Below are 22,593 nucleotides of genomic sequence, written 5' to 3'. Positions count from 1 at the left end.
TAACAAACAGTATACCAAGCTCAAATCAGAATGGATTTCAGCTGCTTTATTAACACATCTGCAGAATCAAAGCAGTGTCTTGGAGGCAAACTTTTCTGCAGCCTTGGAGCCTCAAGCTGAAATATTCTGCCCACCTTAAGATTTTAGTCTAGAATCAAAGGCTGTCTTAGATAACCAGATGTTGGCTACTTAATGCTCAGTAGCAGTGTATAGTGTGAATACTGTAGTATTCAGTATTGCGCAGTAGTCGTATGAATACTTCAAAATGTGTTCTAAAAACTACCAGGAGCCAGTGTCAAGAGTATCTGTATATGTCTGCTGGTATTTAAGGAAAGCGAAACATTTCTTTTTTCCACATCTGTATAAAAATAACCATCTGATATGAATCGTGTTCATTTGTTCAGCTCCCTTTACTTTGATACCTCTTAATAAAATCCAGGATATCCTACCACAATCAGAAGGTGCCTAATTAGAAACAGAGCCCAACCATGTGCGATTGAATCTCAGTATAAATACAGCTGTTCTGCGAGAGAAAGTAAGTGAACGAGTCTGTGCAGAAGTTTAAACCAGTGTGTTGAGGCCAATACATATTGAGAAAAATACTTTTATCTTTTATTTAAGGTGACAAGAACAAGAACAAGGTTCAAACAGGCCATGCTTCACAAGAACTCAAGCTAGGTACTCTTGAGTAGTCCTCACAGGTCACTCCTACGGCAAATGGTGTATATAATATTTGTTCTGTTTGACGGAGAGTCCAGGAGAAGCTGCAAGAACTTCAAAAGCAGTGCTGCAAGAACAGAGTGATATTATTTTGGCAGAGAAGAGAGACTTCTCTGTTCTTGCAGAGTGTGTCCAGGTATTAAGGTTATAAAAATAATATTCAAAGCTTTGAACATCTCACAAAACACTGTCCAGTCAGTCATGAGGGAAAGAAAGTATTGTACTACAATCCATGGTCGTCCACCTGCACTCACAGGTGTAGCTTAGTATTAAGAGAGCCAACCTGCAGATATAGCAGACCATAGAATCTCTTAATAGAGCAACGGTGAGTCTAAAAATCTGGCCTTTATCGAAGAACGGCAAGAAGAAAAAAAGTTGTTGGGAAAAAAACCCAACAGTCTCAAAGTTTGCCATTAGCCAATTAGAGGCCATGGCAAATGTGGCTACAGCAGTTTGAATGTACCATCTCCACGGTAAAACATGGTGGCAGCAAGTTCAATCTCAGGGCATTTTTTAATTTAGTGGCAGGTCAACTAGTCAGCATTGATGGGTGGACAGGAGGAAAATCGCCTTGAGGTTCAAAAGACCTTAAGAAGGTTAAAAGTTCCCCCTACAGCAAGGCAGTGACCGTAAACATGCAGTCAAAAGTACAGTGTTTTATTAAATCCAAGGACTCCAACGGGATTTAAACTACACATTCACACACTGATGGCTGTAAGCTACGTTGTAGCCACAGACGGCCTTGGGCAGACTGACAGAAGTGAGACTGCCATTTAATCGGCGCAACCGGACCCTCTGTCCACCGCCAGCAGGGCAAAGCGGGTGAAGTGTCCTGCTCAAGGACACAACAACAAAACCGACTGAGATGAGCATTTTGAACTGGCAACCCACCGGTTACATGAGGGACCCCTGCCTCTCTTGAGCCACTGGAAATCTGAGACAAGACTTGGAAATTAATGCTCACAGATGCTCAGAATGCAATTTGACTTAGCTTTAGCTGTTTTTAAAAGAAGGATGGGCAAAAAAAAAAAAAAGCACAAAACAAAAAAATAAATAAATCAGTCTATAGGTTCAAAGCTGTAGAGACATGTTTGCAACATGTTAATTTGCAAAGTACTTCCAGTAGGCATGCTACACATTTACCTAGAATCCCACTAAAACCAATGGAAACATTAGAAATCAGGAGGTTTGATTACTTTTACAAATCTGTGCAGCACGGTCATTAGGCTGGATGCTCTCTGGCACCAGCAGCCTGCTTCAAGAGCATGCAGCAGGAGACAGTGATGGGTATTTTACAGGAGTCAGCTGGCCAAACAGAAAGGCTAACTCCCCCATTGGGTTTCATTAGAGCTCGTCTTGATGTTAAAGCCCGTTTAATCCACTTTCACAGCCATGCAGAAGACAACAAAGCAAAGCGCAGTGTCTATCTTTAGACGGCACACGGGCTCAGACTTTTCCATCTTCAGCTCAATTATTAAAACAACTGCATAAAAAGTATCCCAGCAGCTGGCCTTTAAATGTCTCAGCTGGGGAGGATTTTTTTATTATTATTATTATTATATTATTAAAACAACTGCATAAAAAGTATCCCAGCAGCTGGCCTTTAAATGTCTCAGCTGGGGAGGATTTTTATTATTATTAGTATTATTATTTATTTATTTATTCATTTTTTTCTTTTGTTATCTCCAACAGAGCTGACAGAATAAGGTGTGTTTTGTTGTTGTTTTGTTGTTGTTTTTTTTAGCTTTGGATAGAAGGCTGTCAATCACCGTCCTCTCAATTAAGTTTCCCATAAACAGCTGTGTTTATGCAGCCTCCCTCTCCCGTCTCCTGTTGTTCCTGTGCTGAGCAGACGTGCTGCCGGAGGGTGTGATTACAGTAAAGCCTTATGAGGTGAGTGCTTTGCCTCCATGTCTTTGTCTACACTTTCTGGGCAGCTACTGTTGTCCCACATTCATGGCGCCTGCTTTGCCTCAGAGACGCAGTGCTGGGAAGACAGAAGCAGACTTGAGCTTGACGTTTTAGATGTCTTAGACAGAAGAAAGGCTGCATATTTAATGTGGCTGTTGATGAAGAGGTTTGGGCATGGTTTTACAGGCTCCAACTGCAAATAATATCTTGACAAGAAGATGATGTTTTTCTTTGATTTTTTTTTTCTTCCCGTGCTTTTATTGTTTTATTACTGGCGAATATTGTGCCTTGAGGATGCAATTCAGTCTTTCATCGCTAACACGAGATGCATTCTAAAGTGACATTTATCACTCCCTGACCTTTGCAGATTGTCTTAACTTCTGCCACTTATTGGGAGCAATAAGGTAGCAACTTTGCAGCTGCTAATAGCGCAGGTGGTTTGTGTTGACCTCCGGAAATTGTGCACGTCGAGCAAACAACAATTTACACACAGATTAAGACAATGCGAGTCGGTTACAGTTCAAGTGTTGTGCACTGAGCAGGAAATGAAGAAATGAAGAAGCAGAAAACGAAGCTTTGTGTACAGTACATCTCACAGCATGCATGTTTGAATTTGTCCACTGTGGCCATAAATGTTGCCTTAACAAACAGACCACATTTCAGAAGCAGGTACCGCTATTTGCATTTAGTTTGATTATGTATACAAAGTCTTTGTTCACTCCACTGCAATCCTTGCTTGGATTGATGTTTCCCCCTTTTTTTTTTTAGGCTCCTCCAGGGTTGTCAGTCTTGGCCCGTGTTTATTCCCTTTCTTCCCTCTGAGTCTGTAGTTAGTCTTTTTTTTTTTTTTTTTGCTTTTGCTAACCCCCCTCCGTTATGTGCCACTGGTTTTCTCACACTGCCTCACTCTCTGCTGCTCCTTCGATGAAAGCAAACTCGTTTATGCCCCATGAATGACTGCTAACGGTGTGTTACTCTTCATCTGTTCTCAGAAAATAAATTGATAACAAGTTGCCTGTCATTGTTTCCAGTGGAGGCCCATTGAGACAAAGAGACATTGATCAACAAAAAAAAAAAAGAAAAAAGTTAGCAGGCGTGCACTAACATACTGAGCTTGGTATACTAAAGTTCAAATTGTGCATGCTGAAGTTTGGGCCAACCCATCACGGCTATTTCATGAGAAATGTTTTGTTATGAAATGCAAATTCTGGTATGCTTGTCTCACCGCAGCTCTGTTCTGTGCAAACAGACTTTTTTTTTTTTTTTGTCTGATGTGGGAAATATTTAGTAAAGTCTGCGATGGAACTATCACTTTTGTCTTTTATAAAAGAGAAGGCGGATGCAGTTTTACATATTGCGATTGAATGTGTTATTGGTTTGACTTTCAAATTTCTCTGCAAACCTTGAAAACTTGCAAATGACACAATTAAAGAGCAGGGACTCAGAGTGTGGGTGAGGGGCTGCTGGGGACGAAGGTAAACTCTAAAGACCAGAAAATAGAACAATAAATGTGAAGTAAATCCTAACTGAATGTTATGCATTTGGTATCTACTCTTCCATCATATATTTCCCTGATCATGAGCCCTAAATAACCTCTATGACACGGAGGAGAGGATTACAGATACTTTAGAGACAGCAGGTCGAGGGGTGGGTTGTGAACGGGCTGAAAAGGTGTAGACATCACAAGGAGAAGTAGTAGCCTGTGACCAAGATGTTTGTATCTTAAATAGACCTCCTGTCCACATTGACAGAAGATGTTTACATTGTGTGGAGCGTGAGGCAGATCATGTATGAAGGAGCAGCAGCACATTTCCAGCTGAGTGTCTGACCAAGGAAGTCGTCGCTTCCAAATGCCTGATTGTAGGATTTTATTCACCCAAATGTTTAAAACTCCTTTCTTTCATTCTGTTCTATTAAAAGTTATTGCTCAGTGAGCGCCATGGTACGTTTTTGACACATACTTGACATCTAAAGTAAGAAAAAGAATAACGCATTAGCCATCCGTGACTGCTCTGTGTGGCTTGCATTAAACTTTTGGCTGGCTTAGGTGAATGTGTTTTTGTCGGTACGGAAAACGGAAGACATGTAAACAACGTAAAAACAATAAGTCAAAAAGACTTGACTTTTGTCAGTTAACTTGGGAAGACAAAGTTTGATCAATGAGAGAATTTTAACCCATCGACAGCATAAATAAATGACAATGATTAGCAAGATGCTATTACTACATCTTAGTGACACGAATATGCATTGATTTTGAGAAGAAAAAAAAAAGAGAAGTATTCACATGAGTCATTGTTCCCGAAGCTTCAAGTAAAGGGACTTGAGGAATCTGTGACTCTGTGGGGTGTCTCGTCTCTTGGCTATTTGGACTTTATTGTGTTTACAGTAGGAAAGGTCAGTGCAAATCAATGGAGTGGCACTGAGTGATCATTGTTACCCAAAATGATCTGGCTCAAGACTTTTACCCGTATGCTGTGAATCACAAAATATCATCAATAAATTCATATATCACTCAAATACAGACACTGAATCAATTTTAATCCTTCTGTAATATTTAAAAACAAAAAAACTCCAATCACTATGATCAAAAGTGTTGATTTGACATTCATTGGAACTGTAAGGCTATCTTTCCATTGTCAGGATGAGATGATTGCAGATGAACCCAACTAATGTCAAAACAAGAGTCTGATCTAAAACAAAATTGAAAGTGTTTGAAGTCAAATTTCTCCAGCATAAAACAAGATTACATCCTGCTATATCATTAGGTTCCTGTCAACACAAATTTTTTTCTGCAGTTATCATCGCGTACGGGTTTTTAGGGTTCTGCCATGAAACGTTTTCCACGTTAGATGGGAAAAATATCTACTGCACCCCTTTTTACCTCCATTTGTTTGTTTCTGTCAAACTCCCACTCGCTTTTGTAATACAGCTCATCAAGCGCGTTTCAACCAAGGCGAATTGCACAGCGGGCGCTGGCCATGAAAGCATAGCCTCACAAAATCACATTTTAAGTTGTTGCAGAGACAGGTGTGTGGTGGAAATCTAACAAATGATTTTATCATTTCATCTGTCTTTGTTTCATACGCCTTTTATGCTTGTGATGCAGTGGAGAAAAGCAAGACGATGGCATGGGTAATAACCGAAGCACCTCGGCACGTCAGAAAATGCTACATTTCATTAGGCAGTAGCATTAAAAAAATCATTTTCAGAAGCAAAAGTATATTTATTGTAAGCCAAAACTGATTCATAGAATTATAGAAGTAAACCTAAAATGGATTGAAAGAAGCAACATCCACATTGAAAACAATATCTTGAGGTGTTTTGTAAATGGTCTTAATCAGACCAAGCATATCTTTAGACAGCTCTTTGTTGGTGTTGCTGCACCCCCCGACAAGAGATGTTTAAAAGTATTTTTATTTCCAAGTCCATGTCAGGTCTTTGAAGGGCAAATCCAAGTCGAGCCTCAAGTTTCTAATGATTCCAATCACCTGTAACCTTGTATTTGCTTTGGGTTAGTTATTAAGACCTACTGTTTGTCTTTAGATCTAAAATATTACCTGGCGATTGTATAACTGTCTCTCAAGATAGTCATATTTGTCAAGTTATTTTTTAATATTTAACTCACCACTCTACAAAAGCTGCTTAAAGGCTGTTTTATGCTGATTTTAAAAAAGTTTCGCCACAAAGCTTTTGTGTTTTGGTCACCCAAATGGCCAGCAATGTCAAAGTTTTGTGGAGGTACAGGGGAGAAAGAAAGGTGGACTGAACCACAACATTATGCCAGCACACACATTTTTCGACAGCCAAAAGGTACGCAGCTCGCTCTGCACTTTACTGACGTACTCACCTGAAACAAGGTCAAGCTGAATTGTCACCGGCACGAGAGAAAACTCAGCAAAATGTCCAAATCCAGCTGGCTGCCGCATTCAACCACTTCAAAACTATGCACATCATTTGAGACGTGACAATACACTCATATTGTTTTGACAGGTCTCTCTGACCAGAGCAAATAGATGTGTTTTTATGGTCTATTCAAGTACATTTCATACCCTGGATTGTCTAACTCAAAAGTGATACCAACCTTTTTTTCTTTTTTTTTATCCATTAGTGTCTGCGCAGTCCTATTTAAATCTTTGGCAGTAAAACTGTCGAGGAAGAACATCAGAGCTCCTAAAACAAACACGGCTCTAAAAATTAAACTCACTCATCATTGCATAATCTCCTCTGTAAACTAGTTAGTTCAGTAGAAGATTTATGCTTCTAATCAGGACGCAGTGTCGTCACTTAATGGTACTTAAATGATTTTATATTTATTTGTGCTCTCTTTGTCAGACAGTGAGAACTTAACAGCAAAAGTAATTCAGTCTTGCTGTCAGTTTTTATAGATTATAAAAGTGGTCAATCTGAGTTTGTTGTTAGGATAAATCACAAATTATATCCTGATATTTTTTTCCCTCTTAAATATAAAGGCTATGCAAATGCAAATCCCTTTCTTGACGTTTTTTTTTCTTTGTGTATATCTAACATAAGTACTGATCCAGACATCCCCAATTGAAAGAACCTCTAACTTGTCAAAAAAACAAAAACAAAACGAAGCCAATAACGCATCTGACTATTACAAAACGGAAGAACAAAACAGTGACAGGAAACAACATCTCAAAATAGTGGGATGTGTCTGTTCTGCATTCTTGTGTATTATTAAACGTTTCATTTTCTCTAAATATAACTTTGTTTCCAGCTGAATGTGTCTTTTCCGAAGTCACATTTTTGTTACTGTGTCTCAATCCCAAACATAACCCAATATTTCCTAATGCTGCCTGTACAAAGGCCAACTTGTTGACAAGTCGGATACATCCGTCTAATCTCGTGGTCACGCTTGCTTTACACAGTGAAAGACAATTTGTTTTTATCCGACACCTGTTATGCCATTAAACAAAGTGAGCGATCCGATTCTGAAGAACTAATTAAAAACTCCTTGAGGAGCAGTATGTAGCACAACAGAGACTGAATGCTCTAATGACGTGATCGTAATTGTGGATCGAGAGCAAGGACGCTCGCAGAGCTCCCTCACAATGCCATGCAGTTTTCGAAGGATGAGCAGGAACATTTTTAGAGGGATTTGAACTTGCTGATAGGAGCCTCTGCCAACTCGTTTCAGCTATGTGGAGCAGTTGCCAGCTGCACTTAATAAGGTCTTAGAAGATTTGGCTGTGATTCGTTTTGCAGAAATTCAGCGTAGTACATGGACAAAACTGTGTTCTGCGGTTTAAAGTCTTACTCTGCAGCATTTCATTGAAGGTTGGTTTGTTATGATTTTCTTTTTATGACTTAATTTGTGTCTCTAACACGAATGTAGGGTATTTACCTCTTAGCTGTCATGATGACACTGCCCCATTGTCTTGCGTGTAAGCTTTTTGAGGGTGGCAGGTAAGGGGTTAATAGCAACTTTTACTGCCTTGTGACGTAAATATTTAGCTGAAATCACACACATTAGTGCTTATGTGCCTTTTAGGAAAAGCATCTGCTCTTCCTTGTCCCCGAGCGGCAAAATTAACCACTGCACCAGATGTTTCACTCATGCTTTGGGGATCGATTATTGGTCTTTAATGCTACAGTTAACATGTAAACTTCATATAAACTGTTTTTTTTTTTTTTTTATTGTAGCCATTCGGCTGATTAATTCATCTCAGGTTGGGCTGTTCTGCTCCCATGCTTGATGAGGCTTGAAGGTTGCCTTTTGTGTAGCTTAGTGCTTGTCGCAGCAATATCAGCTTCCCACCAGGCAACAAAGTTGGAGCGGCGCAAACTGAAAAAAAGCCACTTTGCTGCTTAATGTTTCTCAATGAAGCAGGCGGGAGCAAGGCAATTTGTGGCGTTCTTAAAGAGCGACTGGTTCAGCATCTGCCTTTAAGTATTCGTCTTTCCTTTGTTTGACTGACATTTTAGAAAAGGAACAGGGAGTTTGGTTACTTATGCCAGACTTGGGCAAGATTTTAGAGCAAACCCCTCTGGCTGAACTATGGGGAGTAAAAATTAATCTAAGCCAGCTAGAGCCTCAGCCTTCAGGCAACATGACACTTACATGAGTCTGAAGCAACCCAAGGGAGTGGAAATAATTTTGTTCCACTTTGTTTTTGTTTTGTCAGGCTGTGCCTAAAGAGGTGTTTGGGTCAATATTTTGTTATCTTGAGCGGCACGGTTGGTTACTCGTATTGGATGAGTTGAAAACGGAGAGCAAAATTAGACAAAAGGGACACAGATGTGGACGATGCTCCTTCGGGGTACTTCCCTTGACTTTCTATCAAGCTCTCACATAAAGGCCATCTTTATATATTGCATAGTTAATATTTGCCATGTCAACTGGTTTTGCCACCTCAGCTGTGAATCGCTGCAGCTCCTACAGAGTTAGCATGACCCTCCTGGCTTCTTCTCTCATTAATGTCGTCCTTGCCAGACCTGTCGATTTAGGAGTCTAGGTTGGCTTCCAGTTGTATCATGCTGTTTTTATTTACAGATCCTGGTTTGAAAGGTGTCCTATCAGTTGTCAACAGCTACTGCTTTAGATTGAACTTCTTCACAAAATTACCTCTGATCTTGCTGGTGCGTTTAGTTTTTTTTTATTTTTATTTTTTATTATTGCTCTATGACATTAAATCTGAATGATAAACCTGAAAGTTTGTGGTTGTAATTTGAGGAAATTTGACAAAGCTTAGAAGACTTGAATGCTTTCACAAGGCCCTGTAGCTTTCAAAAATATTCTTTCTTATTTTTAGATGATTTAACTAGACCGATGACAGAATAATGGGAGAAATGTCAATGAAGGAAATTAACACCATGTTCAATGGTGTCAGAAAAAGTGACAGCCAAATGAAAGTTTATTCACTTTCACTTCAGGCTCATGACTTGTAAATAAAAAGGTCAGTTTTAGAAGGTTTTTTATGTCTTTTTCTCTACATAACATAAATAAATCTATTCAGGTTGGTCTCAGAGTTATGAAGCTGTTACTGGCTGAACCTGAGGATGTTTTTCAGGAGGAGTACTCTCGGGGAGAGATGGGCTAACCAACAACACAGCTACATTGTGGCTAATTTGCCTTGCACTCTACATGCCAGCTTGACAACAAGCTGCCACGGAGAAAACGAGTCTTCTTAACCACAGCGACAAAAAGGCAGTCACAGTGCAGCGTAATTAGTGACTCTTAAACCTTTAATTAGGAAAAGAGGAATTAAATAATTGCATTCAGACCCACTGTTTTGATTCAGTCTCTGGAGTCACATTCCCTTCGCTTACTAAGTGACTGCCAGATTGATGCACCTGCTATCTTCGAACCTCTCAAGTTTTTTTTGTGCAAACCTTTAACACATCTCCGAGGATTACCTCCTCTTAACCGAGAGATAAGACTGAAGATCGTTGCAGGAATTTGAGTAACTTGGCACAATATGAAAGCTTTTGTTGGAGAATTACAATGACGTGAGTCGGCGAGCTACTTTTTAGAACCGGTCCTCATTTGTCTGTTTGTCCAAACTTAATTAAAAACTATCCCCAAGAATGTTACTGAAACGTCTTCCATGAATACATGAGCTACAGTGGTGTCTTTGGGATAAGCTGCAGTCCAGAAGCAGGGGAGGGAGGGAGGGAGGGAGAAAAAGAGAGGGAGAGATAGAGGTAGAGAGAGAGAGAGAGAGAGAGAGAGAGAGAGAGAGAGAATGGATAGAAATGCCTGGCATTTTTCCACACACAGGTTTTTGGCATGGCTAATGTTAGAGAGACTGTTTATTGGCTTGATACCCTCTGTGTTTCAATGAAATGTAATCATAAGCCGAGCGAGGCTTATTAATTGCACATACAGGCACCACAAAGAGATCACTGGGCCTTATTATTTATTAATATTTAACCAACTAAAACTGTGTTGTAAACATAAAAATACAATGGTAAAATCTGCTTGGTTTATTTCTTTAGATTCCTGGCATGAAAGTGTAGATCTGTCCAAGTGAAAACGGCAAAAATGAGAGATGTAGGACTTGATGGGCTTCTGCTGTTCTGTTGTGGCAGAACTGGCAGGAGACTAAAGAAAGCAAGGTGCCATCTTAGTTGGTAGTTTGGGGATTCTGCGGCTTCAAATAAACCTGCTCACTGTGAAGGAGTGTATTTGGATTTGGATCTGTGTTTGTGTCGATGGGGAGGCACAGAGCAGATTTGTTAACATTTCTTGCCATTAACTTGTGTCAGCACCACTGCTCCATTAAACTTTCAGACCTTTTTATGATCTTTGAATTACTTTATCATTATTCCGGTGATTGATTTCATATATTTCTGGAGTGGGCACAAATTTTCATATGAAATTTGTTTTGCATTTCATTTCAAAGCTGGTTTAAAGATGAATTCAATGGGTGAGGGGGGGATGTCACAAACAAAACTGAGGAAGCTACAAACAGATATGTTCTGGGAATCTTAAGTTGTGTGTAGCTTGCTTTGACTTGCTTTTTGAGGATTTTACGTTTGCATTTATATCTCTCCTTGTTATTGCTGTTTATCTCTCTGTAGTCGCTGTGAGGCTCTTTCTCAGCATCTACGAAGCATTTAAATCAATTTTAAAGCTGTCCTGTTGTGTAATATTCTCCTTTTGCACGTTTTTGTATTTCTTGTACTTCCATTTGGGTCTTTACTACCTCTAGAAACAGTCCAAGCACTTTTTTGGCAACAACTAAATGTTTTGTTGGTGTATGGAAAATGTCAAATTTCAAATTTCAAAAATCTCCTGATTGTTAATTCAGTCTACCAACCCTCACCAACCCGTGCTGTCAGTGGAAACAAGGCGCATGTCTAAGGTAGTGAGTTTGAGTCTTGGGTTGGGGTCTTCTGGACGGGGTTTGCCTTCTCTTCCTGTTTGTATTTGAGTTATTCACGGTGCTCTGGCTTTGTCCCTGAGTGTGAAAACAAGTATTGTTGTCTAAGTTGCATTAGGCTTTAGCAGTGGCGCAACTACACATTATTCAGGTGGATGCGAAAACATAAATCGGCGCCCCCCAGCCCCCTCTCCCCTGAAGGAAGGTTGAAAGAGTGTGGAAAACATACTCTCGCTCTACACCCCCCCAAGACAAAGTTACATGAAGGGTAAAACTCGCTACATTTACCTCGTCACGTGCGCGAGGTGAAGGAGCGTAAGGCGCGCTGAAGTGTAAGGAAAAACATAATCGGCGCGCCGCCCCCTCTGGTGCTGCGCCCCTATGCGTTGCATGCGCTGCATATCCCCTTTTTTGCGCCACTGGGCTTTAGGGCAACCTTGCAAGGAACAGTGAGTACAATCAGTGGATGGTGCAATGTCCAAACTTGTTTTAAACACTTTTGTTTAATCATTTTGTAGACAAACAAATGACATCGGAACATTTTATCAAACACAACAGATCAGTTTTCTTGTTTAGGCCTTCATACCCACTGACTTTTTTAAATAATTTTTTTTATTGTAAACGATGGGTAACACTTTATTTGAAGGGGTGTGCATAAGACTGACATGGCACTGTCATAAACATAACATAACACCTGTCATGACCATAAAGAAGTCTTTATGAATGTTTATGACAGTTGTCATGAAGTGTCATTTGGTAAATAATGACACTTTTAAAAGTTCCTCTAAAAGTTGCATTGAAAGTCCATTAAAAATGCCAGCTTTGCAATAAATGATCATAATTTACAAAATTATGCAAAGTTGGCATTTTTAATGCAACTTTTAGAGAAACTTTGCATTGAAAGTGTCATTATTCACCGAATGACACTTCATGACAACTGTCATAAACTTCTTTGTGTTCATGACAGGAGTTATGTCATGTTTATGACAGTGTCATGTCAGTCTTATGCACACCCCTTCAAATAAAGTGTTACCAAATGTTGTTCTTTTGTCGACATGTATTTTGGTTGGATAAAACTACTTACAGTTCACAATAAAACTGCTCAATTTTCTTGGTAAACCCTTTTTAATCCTCTGAAAGTTCTCCTCGCCACCTTTTTGTGTTCTGTCCTTGTTGTCCCGGCCTTTCTCACTGCTCCGTTTCAGCCAGATTAGCCCAGTAAAGCTCTTTAATGTAATCTTGTTACATTTCATTTTTTACCAGAGTTTATAATTGACCGCCTAATATTTCTGATGCCTCCTTTATTACAGCAGTCAGATCCCATTTAATCCTCAGCTTGGTGAGAACCACCAGGGGTGAGCAGTGACCCTGTGACCTACCTCTGTTTGTTATTTGAACACCGAGAACCAGGATTCAATGTGATATAACAAGTTGACAACAACCAACTACTCTTTTGAGAACAACAGTGTGTGAGTCATTTCCCTGGTTCAGTAATTACCTCTTTTATTGTGTCTTGGGTTTGGCAGCAGGTTTAAGCAAAACACTTTACTCTCCATATATCATAATCAGGATGTGGCAGAGGTTATTTATACTGTTCTCAATCCACTGTTTGGACTTCTTAATTCGGTGGTTAGTTCCCAAAGACTATCTTACGCTAATGCCGAGAAACGTAATCACATTAGTGCCAGGTCCGTGTGTTTTAATTGCCAGTGGCTCGGCGGAGTTAGGGTTCAGACCATTTGGCTGTTGCTACGAAATACTTCAGCAGTGACCAGAAACATTAACAAGGCAAGCAGACGAAGGAGAGGAGGAGACTGCAGACGGTTTAAATTCTTCAGCTTGTAATCGTCTGATTCAGTCTTTGGTGTTTAGGCCAGTGTTTAATTTTCCCTCTGCTGAATGTGTCTGAAAGCAGCTGAGGAGGGAAATGAGACATCTGTCAAAAGGCTTAAGGGTGGTTAATTCCAAATACAGGTACAGCTCCATAAATTAGAAGTATTAAGCAATAACTTTATTTAGGAAATTTCATTCTGAAAGTAAAACTCATTTGTCATGATATTTATTGGGCACTGACTGAAGTGATTTATTTTTCATTTGTCAGCTGTTTTCATCTTGATTGAGTGGTGGGCTTTGAAATGAAATTTCAGTTTTATTTTTACTGGTCTTATTAAATATATTTTATTTTTCTAAAGAAAAAAAAACTAAACAAAAAAAAACATCACTTAAGGTTTTCATTAGATATAAGCCTGAAAATATGTGAAATATGCCACATCACCTTGTGGGTCATAACACTGAGAGTGTGGCATTTTAAACAGGATTAGTGAAATAAATTAACTTTTCACCTGTTTTAATTTACCTTCTTTGCGGAGTGTCAAAAATTTATGGGCCATAAAATGGGAAATCTTTCTTATCGGTCTTATTAACACGATATTTCGATAATATTCCACGTCAATGAGAAGGTTTTAAGTCAAGAAAGATGATTCTTACCGATGTTTCAAATGAGTTGGGTTTCAATGTGTTACAGTTTAATTACAGCTTTATGTGCTTCAGTGTTCTGAGAACATCATGCATTTTAACTTCCCTGTGAAACAGGACCAGCCTGTGGGAGTGCTGGAGCAGCACAGAGTCATCCTATTTTTTTTTTCAACTGTATGTTTGCTGAACGTAATAAAACTACAATAGCTTTATAAAAGAACCTAAGCAAACAAAGCTGCTGACCGTGTGTTTTGCAGACTGGGAGCTTTCCAGAATCACTTTTCCTTCTTTGTGAAATGCTTTGAACAGCCAAGGACAAAATAAAATGAAAGAATGTTGTTCAGTTTTTGTCCAGGGGAGGCATTATTTCTCTGGAGCATTTGTCCCTGTTATGTTTAAAACTTAACTGCTGCCAAAAAAAGCACATTGTTTACAATATTTTTTTTTTTGCACCGTTCCAGATGCAATAACTCCTCGCCTTGAAGAAAAAAGCTACTTTTTATGTCGCTGCAGATATTCTGTTTTAAATAGTTTCCTCAGCACAATACAGTGGACTGTATTGAAAACAAAAAAGTTAATTATTTCACATTTTTCCTGAGTGTCAATATGTGGGCATGCATTAAACAGATAGGTAACATCTATTTAATGCATAGGTAAATAAAATAAATGTATTTTATTTACATTTATTCTTTTTACACTCTTATTCTTATTACATTTTATCCTTCAGAGGCTCACATGTCTGAGGTAAAACTATTCTAATCCATGATTTTAACCCTTTCAGACAAATAAAGAAATCACTTATATATTAAGATTTACTAGATTTCTTCATCCTCAAAAGAAAACTCAGTTTTGTTTTGTTTTTTTTTTAATTCAGCAGCACACACGCTCAGATTTCTTTTCACTTCTAATTTGTCTTTCTGGCAGGCCGCGCATTGATTAGCTCCCTGCTCAACCCCTCTTAGCCCCTCATTGCCATTAACAGGGTCTCGTCGTGATTATCTGGGCCATTTTCACATTCGCTGCAATCACTCAGTGGAAGTGACGGGACGTGGCTCAACCTTACACAGCACTTGTCTAAACACTGAGGTCATTCAATCTTTGCTTATGTTTCATCCATCAGTAAGGCGCATGCTGCTTGCTGTGCATTCAGACGGCCTCAAGACTGGCTGTAAAAAACAATATCGTGCAATTGCAAGGTTACTGTAAGGTTGAAAAAAAATGCAATTATGAATTCTTTTTAAAATTATAATGTGTAGCAATACATTAGCTCCACCAGCGGGTGCATGATGTTCAAAAGATGAGATGCAATGAAACAAAACCTTAGCTATTTCTTTTTGAATACCTTAAATCATTTTATTGTTATTTTTAACAGAGTAATTTTTTTGCAAATCACAAACTCAAATGTGACTAAGAATATGTGATCAGTGCAGAACCATCCGGCTTTGATGCTTGTCTATTTCTATGCATTTAAAATACTCTCGTTATGGGTTTACATGAAAGAAAAAATTGCTGAATATGTTTTTTTTTTCTTTTAGAAAGTGCTTGCATGAGCATAATAGGGACTAACTGCCAGTTTCAAATAATTTGCATTTTGCAGTCGGAAACTGTAGTTCAGTGACCCAAGCAGTCTAAACCCGTCTTCTTATATGTGATTCCAATAATTCATAAGGGGGGACGGGGGGGATGACTACTTCAATTGGCTGAGAAAATGATAAATATTCACAGCTGGGAGTAACTCATCTCGTCAAGGCATTACACTCAGGAAAGAGATCAAAATAAATAAAATAAGGAAACGCATAAAACGAAGTTTACAGAAATTATATAAACTTACGAGGAAGCTCACACTGTGAGAAAATTGCTCAGCGGTTAAAACAACAGTCTAGCAAACCCAAACCACAGTTGTTTATGAAATACACTCAGGTTATGCCATTAAAGTGCAGGACATCGATTAAACATCTATCTACTGGAGACTGTTTGTTGTCAGAGGATGTGAACTTTCAGAAGCAAATAGTACAATTAGCTCCAGGAGATGTGGGCAGTAGTGGTGTAAAAGCAAAACAGTCACCAACTTACTATTTGATATCAGATGAAACTCATAACATAAAGTTGAAAAAAAAAAAAAAGACTTTTCACTGTGAACTGTGCTTCTACTCAACTCTGCTGAAAATAAATGCAGGAGCGGGACTTTATGTTAATCGGCATGCCTTTGAGTTGTTTAATTTTTTTCTCTCTCTCTTTTGGTGTTGAATTTGAAGTCACTACAAATCAAACCTTTAAATAGTTAATTCAAAGGTTTGATTAAATGTCAATCAAATTATAAAGAAAAACTTGCAGAAAAGTGAAATAATAATAATAAATTAAAAAAACCCCAACAGAATAGGAATTGCTTCCCAAAACACAAGACATTCATAAATCTTAAACATGGCTAAAATCGAAGCCAAGTTTAAGGAGTTAAAGAAAAGCTATTACTATTACGATTATTATTTTGTGGACTGTAACTCTACAGTGAAAAGCATATAGCATCACCTGTGGTTGGCGGTACCCACAATAAACCTTTTTGTAAACCTTGTGATTACAAAACATACCCACTGATGCAGTTTGTGATAGATCGCTGTTGTGATGGTCTTCAGAGGGACCTGATAGAATCTCTTTGTCTACCTAGCAACAGAGCTGGATGAATTCTGATTGGTGGCCTGGCTTCCACCCAGTAAAAGATAAATCCCAACACTTAGAAAATAATGTCAGAAATATGGTTTTGATACAAATGCAACACTTACATTTGCATTAGCATCAGTTTGGTAGAAAAACATTTTTCCTTTTTTCTACCCAAAATGTAGCCACACGACTGATGATGTCTTCACTAATGCTTTTACAACTGAGTAGTGTTAGCCAGCCTGAAAGCACTCTATCCACACAATAAGGCAACCTAAGAACTCATTTTTATTCTTACTTGAAAATAAGTCTTTACAAAACATACATTTTCAAATCTGAGGGCTAATTGTAATAGAATGGCAATAAATTGCTTTTATTTCATTGCATCTGAGGCTGGCAACAGGTGGAGGGCTTTTGAGTCACTTTAATAAAAAACACCATCCTATTTTCAATGGTGGGGGGATGTTGTTGGATTCCAATTCACTAGTGACACCAAGCTGTTTTTAAGTAAATATTTGGTAACACTTTATTTGAAGGGGGGTGAATAAGACTGACATGACACTTTCATAAACATGTCATGAACATGAATAAGCCTTCATGAATATTTATGACTGTTGTCATAAAGCGTCATTCGGTAAATTATGACACTTTTAATACAAAGTTGACATTATTCAAAATGTCTTTGTTATGACAACTTGACATTAACCAAGAAATCATTACTGTTTAAACTTTACCTTTAATAACATAAAGTTACCTAATTTTTAAAGTGAAATCAGTAATTATTTTATAACAAATTTATATCAATAATGATTTCTTGGTTAATGTCAAGTTGTCATAACAAAGACATTTTGAATAATGTCAACTTTGTATTAAAAGTGTCATAATTTACCGAATGACGCTTTATGACAACAGTCAAGTATTCATGAAGGCTTATTCATGTTCATGACAGGTGTTATGTCATGTTTATGAAAGTGTCATGACAGTCTTATTCAACTCCCTTCAAATAAAGTGTTACCAAATATTTATATTAAAAAAAGATCCTATCATCTTTAATAACTTCTATATATAAGGACTGTCACATGCCTTTTGATTCGTGACAGAAAGGGGTTTGAAACATGAGAGGAGCAGATGATTTGTGAACTTCAGCAGCAGTGTCCTATGAATAAACCACAAAAAAAAATAAAAATACAAGACTTTCATCTGTGAATCTGTTATGCTCGGCTGGATTTCGTGTTTTAGGGAATCCGTTGACACAGGAGAATAACGAGTTTGTTGTCTTGTACAGGTGGAAAAGCTGTTGTATTTTTTGTTTGCATGGAGTTCTGAACTACAGAGGATTTCCTCTATCAGACATAAGCACTTCCTAAGCCACGTCGCGAGTAAAAGCTCCCGTCTCTTAATGGAATATGCATGTACACCTTGCTCTGCAATTGTGCAATCTTCTCCATATTAGCTGGAGAATTATTTTTGACATGCTCACTCAAAATTTTATGAAGCTCTTTTCAGCATCAAACAACCCAAGGACTGTGGAGGCTTTTTTTATTTTATTTATTTATTTTTTTTTTACAGCTTTACTTGATCTTGTACCTACAAACACATGGCAAGGTTGAACTGCAGCAGTGGCTCAAGTGACCCGTCTTAATGAGAGGAAAATGGAAAATTCTTTTGGCCTCAAGCTTAGGGTTCCATATATCTCATTTATAATGAATAATTAGGTGGAGTTTTCGGGTTTTCAGGCTTGTCAGAGGATGAATCTAACCAGAACATTTTTTAGAAATCCTGTGGTTTTTGCTGCTTTTACTTTTTTTCTTTTTTTTTTCCACCTGGGTGTTTGAATATTCTTTAATGGACAAAGAAATGCCACGGTTTGGCGCTGGATATGTGTATAAATCCATTTTGCTCCATCACCGACTCGCTGTTTGCTTACACTAGGCGTAATGAATCATTAATTCGCCGCTGTCACTTTGCAGCCCACAGTCGCTATGAGCAGAATTACCTCTCGATTCAGCAGAGAGGGGAGGCATCACAGATATGGAGGATCTCAAACCTTTTTTGCATTTTGTTTCGGTCCGTACTGGAAACCAGGGATCTGTTTATGAGCTGAATTGATGAAGCTGTTACACCAGCAGCTCTGGCTGCTGCGAGTTGTTTGGATCGTGCTTCACACTTTCGTAATCCTATTGTCTTTTATTATTCTGCAACCTTCGGCTCATTTTGCTTACTTTTTTGTCCTATAGGCGCTTTTTAGATCAAGTATTCATTTAAACTGAATTTCAGTACTTTAAGAAAATACTTTTTTAGCCGAAGAGGAAATTCTGATTAAATTAATTTATATTTGCATAGAAAATAAAATAACATGACGATGGTACGGTTGAAGTACTGTTGCTAAATGTTGAGTGTTTCGAAGTTATATTTGTAATCCAGTTACATATTCAAAAGCAGCCAGTTGGTAATTTACATGAATTACTTTCGAACCGAAGAAACAACTCGAAGTCTCAAGTAATTCTATTAACTTCTTATTTAAACCCAGTTAAAAACCATGATGCAGACATTTACGTGTAGCTTTCTGTATTTTCATGAAGAAAGTATCCAGCACAAACTTGCAGTGAAATACATTTCTGCTTGAAAGACACTCCTTGTAATCCTGTTAAACACCAAAGGAATGCTTCCAGCTCGCTGCTAATGGTTTAAAAAAATATTGTGTTTTGAAGACCCTTGTGCCATCCTCTCCTTAGTTTAGGGTTATGCATTTAATATTGCTTTCATTGTCTGACATGTTTTTAAAACTGAGAAAGTTTCTGTAGATGATTTTAAAAGAAAACAGTCCGCAGACTGTGTGAATGAAATGAACACATTTGTTCTTAAAGCTGCAATATGTAACTTTTATAAAAAAGTAACTTTTATAAAAAGTTACATATGACAGACATGAGACAGATAATCTCCCTGTGTTCCTGTTGCCATCTGCAGAAATGCATCATGCATGGTCAGAAACAACCAATCAGAGCCTGGAGGATGGTCTTAGAGCTGTCAAACAAGCTTGTGTATGTGCTGCTCACAGCCTCTACCGCACTGCATGCATAAGCTCAAGATTGCTGGTAAGCTGCATCTGTGCTAATTGCAGAGATACAAGCCAAGGCTATAGAGAAACTGTTTATCCTCCGTTATCGGTGGCTATGCTTACCACCACTGTGACGCAGCAGAGGACAGTGTGAGCATGATTGACAGTGCTAAGAGCTCCTCCTGGCTCTGATTGGCTCAGTGACAGTAGTTGTGAAAGAGTCTTTCAAGGGAATAAATACAGCTTCACCAATTCCTGTTAGAGATGCACCATGTAGGCTTTTACAGTGGTACTTGTTTTTATATATATATATATATATATTTTTTTTTTTTTTTATTATTTAACACATTTATTTAACACATAAAATAACTATAACACATAAAAAAAATGTAGGTTTGATAGCGCAAACAGGAAGTTTACAACAGAATATCGAGTTGTAAGTTTATTCCCATTTGTGCACATTTACTCCAAACCTCTAATTGTTTTGTGTTGTAGTTAAAAAAAATTGCATTAGGTTCTGCTGTTTAATGTGTTCATGCACCTCTTGGTTTCTCTGCTCTCTTTGAAAAATAATAATAATAAAAATATTTAATTTATTTTCATGTTCTGTCTGCCACCCACCAGTCACAGCAGATCAAGGGGGGAATTTGTTTGCTTACAATCTTTGAGCCACCTAATAGTTTTGTCTCCTGAAATATTCACTGTGAACGTGCAATGAATAATATTTTTTGTACTTGCATGCTTATTAGCAACTCCTTTGAGCCAGTATATCACTTCTATTTTATTTATTTATTTATTTATTTATTTATTTTTGATTGTATCTGTGTCTCTCCTGAAGCTCTGGCATTATTGAAGTTGTGTTCAAAGTGTTTCTGATCAAATTTTTTTATCTGATCAAGTTGTTTTTCTCTTCTCACTTTGACTCCTCTGTCTGTTGTGGCTTACTTCTCAATATACTCCCCCGGTGGGGAGTCCTTGATTTGCCTTTAAGTGTTTAGATCCTACTGTTTGCGACGTATCAAAAGGTCAAACTACACAAATAACTTGGCAAAAACCAAACAAATCGCCCAGAATGTTGTTCCCATGGTTCAACTAGCAAACGTATTATTCTTTTCTAAGCAGATTCTTAAAAATGACAAACATTTTAGGATCATTTATATGTTTAATACTCTTCCCTTATAAAAGTTCCCCACACGTCTTGTCAATGTATGTTTTTGTTGCGACATCCAATAGTATTCTCTGACTATGTATAACCATGGGATACGTTTAAAAATTGCAATGTTTTGGGGAAAATTTTGTCAATGTCACAAAATCTTTTAGGGGCCGGAAAATAAAGGCTAGAAATTGCTTTTTCCTGATGGATGACCTTCTTTATGTGAAGACAGAATATTTCCGAGTTGGCACGGGAACTCTGACAGTGCAGCTGGATTCCTCTGCGTATGGATAACTCTTTTTGCGCCTGTCGGGACACAGCAATAAAGCCCTGTTTCTCCTAGCTAAATGGAAATGGAATGAGGCGCTGTGTTTGGGAGTCAGTGTTCTCCCATTTCTGATGACCGATGGTAGGAAAGAGATGAAAGACCCCAATGTAAAAAGCCTTACCTCTCCTTCTTTCCTCCCTTCTTCTCCTCCTCTCCTCCTTTCTGCCTCCTCACCTAGCCGCCGTTCATCTTTTGAGTGTCAGCAAAGAACGCAGGGGAGGAAGAGAAGGGGTCTCCCAGTGCAGTTTATGTCACAGCAAATAAATGCAGCCTCGTCTACCGTCCTTTTCTCCAGTCTATGTACATTTCTCTAATTCACCTTTTCTTTCCACTGGGATACTTTACCAAGGGAACCAGCAGAACAACAACAAAGACAGGCTTTCGCTGTGGGGAGCATATAAAAAAGGGGGCTTTATTGTTGCTGAACTATTTTAGGTTTTGTTGTTATTGTGACGATGAAACCTTGAGTTACAGCTGGACTAAATAAGCTTAGGGATATTTCTTAGCTATCCTCAAATATCAGTGTGGTTTAATAAGAAGAAAATGAATACTTATTTTCACACCAGTACTGTGTTGCACTTCAGAATCCCATATAAAAACATGAATGACATAAAGTCTGTAAAACTATTAAAATTATGGAAAATTATGGAATTACAAATTAGTGTCAATTACAGCAAGTCATCCGGATTTTGAGGCAGGAAACAGACGCAGACAATTACACTACAAGCACTATATTTGACTGTCACTGTGATGTTCTTTTTCTGAATTTCCTAGTCAGATGTCAGTGGACATATCCCTTGAAAAAGGTTACACATTAGTTTTCTCGGTCCACAGAATATTCTACTACACGTATTGGTGATCATCAAGATGTTTTCGGGCTAATGTGGGATGGTCAGCAGTGCAGAAACACAAAATCTTACCAAGTATTTTTGGTCTAGTTTCTAGTGCAGGTACACTTGAGATAAGACAAAAATAACCTAGAAGTAAACTTCTAGCAAGATATAGGACCTTGTTTTAAGTGAAAAAGTACTAGTTCAATTGGCATTTTTCCCATGTCAAACTGCCAATGGAGCTAGTACATTTTCCATCAATTTTAATGACTTATTCACTTAAAACAAGCTCCTACATCTTGTTGAAAAGTTACTTGTAAGTTGGTTTTGTCTTATTTCAAGAGCGCCAAGATATTTTCTCGAGAAACTAGACCAAAAGTACTTTGTAAGATTTTGTGTTTTTTTGCAGTTGTTATTGTTACATCATGAACACTGAACTTCTTTGGTCCCACTGAGGCCTACAGTGTTGTGGGTTTTGTTTTGGGCTCTTGTCTGGATGAGTCTGCATTGCTTTTGTAGATACTTGGGTGGAATGTTCAAAATCATTCACATTTTCACATTGTTGTTAATCACATCTCATTGTCCATCCATCCATCCATCCATCCATCCATCCATCCATC

General features: G+C 38.2%; 1 protein-coding gene across 2 annotated transcripts in view; it reads left to right on the top strand.

Annotated features, from left to right (window-relative positions):
- The window catches only part of LOC103133604 (muscarinic acetylcholine receptor M3), an 85,746-nt gene that overhangs the window by 2,200 nt on the left and 60,953 nt on the right, over positions 1 to 22,593 (top strand). Inside the window, exon 1 of one of the 2 annotated variants that reach the window (XM_016668004.1) lies at positions 2,548 to 2,613. The exons of the other annotated variant lie outside the window; for it this stretch is intronic. The gene's annotated coding sequence lies outside the window, so the exon portion shown is untranslated. Of the gene's footprint in view, positions 1 to 2,547; positions 2,614 to 22,593 lie in introns of those variants that run through there. 2 annotated transcript variants of the gene reach the window in all.

The sequence above is a fragment of the Poecilia formosa genome, unplaced genomic scaffold (genome assembly GCF_000485575.1).
Source record: "Poecilia formosa unplaced genomic scaffold, Poecilia_formosa-5.1.2 Scaffold12, whole genome shotgun sequence".
Classification (NCBI taxonomy): Eukaryota; Metazoa; Chordata; class Actinopteri; order Cyprinodontiformes; family Poeciliidae; genus Poecilia; species Poecilia formosa.
This window is presented reverse-complemented; position numbering and strand designations above follow the sequence as displayed.